We start from the raw sequence: 8,112 nt of genomic DNA on the forward strand, positions 1-8,112 counted from the left end.
CCCTATATTCATTAGGCTGAATGGAATGGTGAACACTGTTACTCCTATGGTCCTGACAAAGACAACTGAGTACATGACATAGCTACAGTATCGTCATCAGACCCATTGGCTTAAATGGGGTAGCAGCAAGAATGTTTGGAGTGCTGTTTCCTGAGGAACCTTTTTCATTTGTAGTAACATTATCTCAAAAGAGGTATTGGGTACTGGGTGGAAAAGACTTCCGTCCAATATCTTCTTCTGTAGTTAGAACCTAAACCCACTCCACAATAAAACCCTCTATAGCATCAGCCCAACCCCATTAAGATAATTTCTGTAAATGTGATTGTAAAAGTGCCAAATTAGTTATCCAGATGTAATATGGGAACAAAAACTACTTAAAAATATCATAGATTGACAAGAGTCTATCCCAAAGAGTGTCTTAACCCCCTGTGGGCCATACTGTGCTCAATTGGTGGGAAGGTTAAACTTACCTTCCCGGTGTCCAGACTGTATTTACAGCCACTGATTGGCTGAGCAGAGACTTGAGCAGACACACAAAAACACCAAAAAATGCAACAGCTCACCACTTATGGCAAGATACAGACCCAATACAGATTTGAAAATGGCTAAAAGCAATCCCCCCCCTTAAAGACTTCCAGCTCCCGTAATTACGCCACTTTTACAGGCTGATAATATTGTGCACCCATCCCAAGATAAAGTCCAATGACACTCGCTTTCCTGTACATTTACTTGTAGAAACACCAAGAAGGACTATACTAATATTATACTGTATGGCAGACGATTTTTATTTTTTATTTTGCACTCAACCTGGAAGCACTGCAATACCAGGTCAATGCCTGGAGAAAACACAGCAAGCTCTTTATTCTTCTCCCTGTTCTAAAATCCATGTAATATATGGTCCCCAGATAGGGGACATATCAGATGATAAGATTAGAACAGATACTACACTTGAGTTCCTCCAAAAGGCAGAGGAGCGATGACAGAGGATTTTTGTGCTTTGTGTTCAAAAAGGGATAAAACAAGCCACAAAAAAAAATGTACTAAAATTTTTGACAGTTGTGAGTATAGTACTATCAGCCAAAAAGTGTAGATCGGAATAGAGAGGGGTATACTCAGTTACTACTCCAAGACTGTCACACTATGCCCCTGGTTAGAATGGATACCACTGGTACTATACTGCATGGCAGATGATTTTTTTTTGTGCTTTGTTTTAAAAAAAAGGATAATACTAGCCAAAAAGAGAAATGCATTCAAGTTTTAGACAGTAGTCAGTATATTACCGTCAGCAAAAAAAGGGCAGCACAATATACAACGTGGGTATACTCAGTCAGAGTAACCATGTAAAGCTAGATTCAGCTCTACAAAGGCTCTGCACACCAATGCCCAGATTTAGCAAAGGGTGTAAAATATAAACTGGTGTAAACTGCCCATAGCAACCAATCACAGTTCAGCTCTCGTTTTACAAGAACTGAAAGCTGAGCTGTAATTGGTTACCATGGGCAGTTTATACCAGTGTACACTCTTTGATAAATCTCCCCCCAAGTGATTACAGTGCAGTTACATCCAGTGACTCACAGTCAATTACAGGGGGTAGGCTTCTCTGATCAGAGTCATTCCTCTTTTCAGTTTTTCTTTCTCATATGGCCATTATGAGACCTTCTCCCAGCCAAGACTCATCTCCATTAACAATATTTTATATAATGCTGTGTGAGTGTAATGTCCAATATTCCTTCATGATGAAGTGAACATTTGTGCTCAACAGTCACTTCGGCTTCCACTAGCCTGTCAATATACTTTCAAATATATCTTGCTGGAGCACTTATAATTATAACAGTATTGACTTGTGATTCATATATTCATATAAGAGTATAGGGTGAGCATACTACAGAGTGGGCATTCCTTTCTGCCGTGACGCGACGTTTCGGGGGCAACCCACGCATGAGTAAGGGGGTTGCCCCCAAAATGTCATCTCCATTAAATTTGCAAGACAAACATTTGGCTCCTAAATCTTGCACAATCCCTTTACAAACTTTACACATATATTGGCCCTTCTGTGCCCCCATATAATATAAGGCCCCTCTGTGCTGCTCTTATATAGCATCAGTGGATCTCCCATTAAGTATTATGCCCCTCAGTTTTACTCCCCTATAATATTGGACCTCCCTGTTTAGCCCCTATATAGTAATAGGCCTCTTTGTGTATGCCCCATATAGTAGATAACCCGTGTGCAGCTTCAATATAGTATTAGGCTCTCCTGCACAGGCCAAGTAGATATGCTCACCTTTCTGCATCCCTTTTATAGTAACAGGTCCTGTGTGCAGCCCCATAAAGTCAATGCATCAAGGGGAATCCCCTGCTCTCAAGTGGGAACATCACAGTTGAGGGACATTGGATTTTTCACCTGTAGTACCAGCTCCGTAGGACACTCAGCTGTTTGCCCTTTGATACTGTTTTTGGATTTCTTACCAACTCTGGGCTACTTTGATGAGACAAGCACCCACTCTACATTGCTTACGTCAAGTCTCTAGCCATGGTGCAGGGTCGTCAGCGACCACCACCACTGCAAAGCAAGCGCCCACAGGGGGAAGGAGTCCAGCGATTCCAATGTAGCTAAACCAAGCCCCCAGGGCCAGGGCTGCACCACCTTGCAGACACAGCAGGCAGAGGCAATGGCCGCCAACCAACACCTAGTGTGAACAGATCCAAAAACCCACTTCATGTGCTCCCAGCTAGGCTGGGAAAGAGGAGGTACTTACCATGCACATCACTTCCCGCTAATTGGTTACATATGGGTCTTATTGTGAGAAGTGCTAACCCCCCCCCCCAAAAAAAAAAAAACAAGGAAGCCCGGAAAACAAGGAAAGACCATTGTGTGGGGGATAGTGCGACCCTGGGGGCTTGGTTCTGCGACACTGGGGTCGCTGGACGACTGAGATGCTCCACCCATGGGCACTGGTTTTGTGGTGGTGGTGGTGGTGGTCGCCGAGGAGGAACTCGTGTATCAGAAGACCTGCACGTGGTACATGGGGCAATATGGTTTGATCAAATTATATACTAACTTCTGATGTTGGTTTTTAATGTAGCTGAATAATCTTTAGTATCAAACATGGGTGAGATGTGCAGCCATGTTCTTCTTCTCCAAGCTTGAATAATCAGAATATCTTTCTCATACCAGCTGATTTATTTTTCCTCCACCTTTACATTTTTCACCAATTTCTGTATATTCATCACAAAATAAAAAAAATAATATTTTTCTTCCATAAATATTCAGCATTTAAAAAAATAGATAAATTCTTATTGTACATAACCTATATACCGTTGTCATTACAATACCCTTAGGATCTCGTCCCAACATACAAAACTTAATCAGTGAAGACGTGTAAGTCCTTAATGATCTCATTAGTTACAGTTGGCGTCCTGTGTGTGATCCACTGGGCAGAAGTCCCTGACGACTGCTCGTCTGTCTTATATTTTTCTGGACAATTCCCTACCGCCAATATAGATCTATATAAGATGCAGTTTTGTGTAATGTTAAGTAAATAAGGTGAGTAGGGCCTTCGCTTCATTGTAAACCTACAGGAACAGGAGAATATCTTTAGCAATGGAAAATGTGTCTATGGTCTTTAGTATGTATAACTTTGTTTTTTTAGGACTTAAGGAGATGGAGCCGCTGAGATATTTCTACTCTGTGGTCGCCCTTCTAATATATTTTGGCTCAATGTTCTTATCTACATTAATTGTATACGTTGTATGGACAGAACAATCTCTCCAAGAACCTATGTACATCTTCATATGTAACCTGGTGGGGAACGTCATGGTTGGCAGTTCAGCATTTCTCCCCAAGTTAGCCATAGATTTGCTCTCCGGATGTACCACCATCTCTCTGTCTGGATGTCTGGCCCAAGCATACTTCATACAGAGCTTTGCTACTGTTGAGATACTTACTTTTACTATCATGGCCTTTGATAGGTACTTGGCTGTTGGTTTTCCATTGAGATACCACTCTCTGATGACCAATAAGAAGGCTCTACAGTTCTTGACTATTATCTGGTTGGTAGTTTTAATAAGTGAGGTAGTAATTGTAATGTTGGTGGTCAGGTTAACAATATGCGGAAATAGCATCAATAATGTGTACTGTGAAACAACCTCTCTTACCCGGTTGGCTTGTGGCAGCACAGTTATCAATGACATTTTTGGGACTTCCTGGACCTTGCTGATTTACGGAGGCTCCTTAATCATTGTCATCTACTGCTACATACGGACATTTCTTGTCTGCCTGAAGATCTCTATGGAAGCCTCCCAGAAAGCCATCCATACACTGGTGACCCATATAATCACATTCTCTACTTTCATGGCATCCTCCTTATTTGTAGTTTTCAAGTACAGGATAAATAGTGGTTCTCTATCTATTGTGACACATGTCATAATCTCAGTAGGTGCTCTGCTGGTCTCCACCACCCTAAATCCTCTGGTCTATGGGATAAGAACAGAAGCTTTAAGGATGAAGATGGTTCACACTTTAAAGGAAATCACTCATCGGGAGACATTGGGTAAATCTAAGAATTGTTGCTTTGGGTTGTCTATCAACTAATTTTATATTGATACAAGTGAACTTTCAATGTGCCAAAGTTTAACTGAAGATAAATTAAAGTGTTTAATAATAAAAGGCATTATACGATTCCTTTTGCTTAACAAAAAAGTTTTATTGCTTTACTTTATAGAAACTAAGTAATTTTAATAACAATGAATCTCTTTTTATTTTGAGAATCCAGCTTCTGTACAGAACTCTGTATCTTGTGGTTATAAGGGACAGTTCACACGGAGTAAAACCACGGCGGAGAATCCCGTCAGCCTCCGTGCCATACAGGCAGTCTATGGGAGGACTCGCGCCTCCTCTCTCTGCGCCTCTCCACTCGAAAGAATTGACATGTCAATTCTTCCGAGCAAATAGGCGTGGAGAGATGAGTCGCAAGAGCCCTCCCTTAGACTGCCTGTATGACACGGAGGCTGGGGGATTCCGTGGCGGAGAGTTCCGCCGTGGAATTCCACCAGTTTACCCCATGTAAACTGGCCCTTAATGTGTTAAACCTGTGTTAGTTATAGTTGCTCTTTCTACCCTCCCTGTTGAGAACCTGAGCCCACTTAAGTAGAAAATGCTCCATAGCTTCAGTACAACCCAACCAAGACAATATCTGTGAATGTAAATATTAAATACCAAATCAGTTACGCAGATGTAATTTGGCCACAAAAAGGGATAAAAATATTATAGAGTGACAATGGACTACTGCTGTGATGCTCTCAACCTTATCAGGATAAAAAAGTCTATCATTTTTTTCCGGGACAGTTTTATAAGTAATTAGTCCTCTGAATTGTCTGTTAAATGGATCTATGGCTTACTAGTTTATACAATAAATCCTCCATGTTCCTAATGGTGTCATGATTTTTGCAGTTTTTCTGCCAGCTGCATTGTCTATTGGAGTCTTAGGGTCCTACTAGACGGGTGATTATCTGCCCAATGAGTTATAATCAGGCAGATATCATCAAGTGTGATAAAGACCACCATCAGCCAAGGAGCTGAGTATAGAAATAACACTCTACTTACCTCTCCAGGCTCCCTGGTGTCCTCCTGCCTGTTCCCCACTCACCGTAGCCTCTGCTGACACTTCCTAACCTGTCTGTGCAGTGGTTGCAAAGATGGCTCTAGACATGCCAGCGGCAGCTGCAAGGAGCAGGAAGGAAGATACCAGGGACTGTGGATAGGTAGGTCATAACTTGATCATTTTCTATATACAGCAAGGGCTGACGAAGTCCGTGTAGCACTTGTTGCACGATCATTGAGCCATGTAATAGGCTCGATAAGTGAGTGCCAGTCTAACAGTTTGTCGCTCACTTTTGGATTTTTTCAAACTGAAGTGGTAAACCATTAGAACCCCCCTGAAAAGGCCCCATTTTGGAAATTAATCCCTCAAGGAATTTATCTACAGCAGTAGTGAACTTTTGACCTATTACCAATGTTTCATAGAGTTGAAACTATATCTGTAGTTTCAACTTAAATTAACATAATTTTCACAAGGAACGCAAGAGAATATGTACCCCCACATTTGTTATGCAATTCCCTTGAGTAAAGCAGTGCCCCATACGTGGTGATCAACTGCTGTTTGAGCATACGGCAGGGCTCAGAAGGAAAGGAGCTCCGATTTTGCTAGAAACATTATTGGGCACCACACTCATTTGCAGTGCCCCCTGTGAACCAGTTCAGTTGACAAATTCTTCCAGTTGTGTAGTGAGTGTCTGAACCCTACTGGTTTTTGAGAAAGGCTTTTTCCATTGGGGCACGACAATCGAAATTGTATGTTTTTTTCTAGTAAAAAATTATTTTGGGCACAAATTTTTGATAAGAGTCTAAGTCCACTTTACCAGAAAATCCATTGTAGCATCAGCCCAACCCAAAGAAAATAAGTTCTTTAATTGTGATTGTGAGGGATGAAAATAGTTAACCATAAAATGCCTGGGATGTAGCCTGTAGAAGAGGGCGAGAAGACCTTGAAACTGTTGAGCCATGAGTTTCAAGGCCATTGTTGGTGTTGCATCTGAAAGTTTGGATAATAAATAGAGATGAATGAAGCAAATCCGGCGAATCAAAATTCGCTGCAAATTGGGCCGTCAATACGCTTGGTTCTGTGAAGCGAATTCCCACCAATCCGTGGAGGAAACTTGCAAATAAACGAAATGGCGGTTGTACATGCTGTCTAGAGAGTTACTGGGCGGGAGTTTCATTAGACTGGTTAATTGAATTTTTTTTTAATTGTGATTTTCCAATTTTTTACACTTTTACAAGAATATGCATTAACAAATTTGTCCTTCTGTAATAGTCCCCGAACTGTTTTATTAAAATATTAATAAATTTGACCCAAATTTGCAAAGTTTGCGAAATGAATTTCTGTCTTCTTCGCTCTATTATCTCTAAAAATAATTTGTATTACTAACTTTTCTAATCACGAGTCGGATAATAACCATATTTGTAGTTAACATGCTACTTCAATACAAACTAAACATCAATATGTACTGTATGTAACATCTAAGCCAATGGGTACCTATGGGCCATCCATGCCCTCTTGGCATTATACCTTCCTAGTATAAATATGTGTTTGTTTTTTCAATAAACTACAGTATGAGCTTGTTTTACAGAATTTGGTTTCTGTTTAACCCCTTAAGGACAGAGCCAATTTTGATTTTTGCGTTTTCGTTTTTTCCTCCTTGTGCATAAAAGGCCATAGCACTTGCATTTTTCCACCTAGAGACCCACATGAGCCCTTATTTTTTGCATCACTAATTGTACTTTGCAATTACAGGCTGAATTTTTGCATAAAGTATACTGCGAAACCAGAAAAAAATTCAAAGTGTGGTGAAATTGAAAAAAAACGCATTTTGTTTATTTGGAGGAAATGTGTTTTATGCCATTCGCCCTGGGGTAAAACTGACTTGTTATGCACGTTCCTCAAGTTGTTACGATTAAAACGATATATAACATGTATAACTTTTCTTGTATCTGATGGCCTGTAAAAAATTCAAACCATTGTCAACAAATATATGTCACTAAAAACCGCTCCATTCCCAGGCTTATAGCGCTTTTATCCTTTGGTCTATGGGGCTGTCTCAGGTGTCATTCTTTGCGCCATGATGTGTTCTTTCTATCGGTACCTTGATTGCGCATATACGACTTTTTGATCGCTTTTTATTACAATTTTTCTGGATTTGATGCGACCAAAAATGCGCAATTTTGCACTTTGGGATTTTTTTGCGCTGACGCCGTTTACCGTACGAGATCAGGAATGTGATTAATTAATAGTTCGGGTGATTACGCACGCGGCGATAGCAAACATGTTTGTTTATTTATTTACTTTTATTTATAACCTGGGAAAAGGGGGGTGATTCAGACTTTTATTAGGGGAGGGGGCTTTTTATTCACAACAACACTTTTCTTATTTTTTTTACACATATACTAGAAGCCCCCCTGGGGTTAGGGTTATTCCCCCTAGGGGACTTCTAGTATATACACTTTGATCTCTCATTGAGATCTCTGCAGCATAGATATGCTGCAGAGATCCATGA

At 40.6% G+C, this 8,112-nt stretch overlaps 1 non-coding gene across 1 annotated transcript; it reads right to left on the minus strand.

The window, feature by feature from the left end:
• Positions 1–791: 791 nt before the first annotated feature.
• On the minus strand, positions 792–978 carry LOC138794287 (U2 spliceosomal RNA). The gene has a single exon (XR_011363438.1). It is a non-coding gene; the product is annotated as a U2 spliceosomal RNA (small nuclear RNA).
• Positions 979–8,112: the final 7,134 nt, after the last annotated feature.

The sequence above is a fragment of the Dendropsophus ebraccatus genome, chromosome 5 (genome assembly GCF_027789765.1).
Source record: "Dendropsophus ebraccatus isolate aDenEbr1 chromosome 5, aDenEbr1.pat, whole genome shotgun sequence".
Lineage (NCBI taxonomy): Eukaryota > Metazoa > Chordata > Amphibia > Anura > Hylidae > Dendropsophus > Dendropsophus ebraccatus.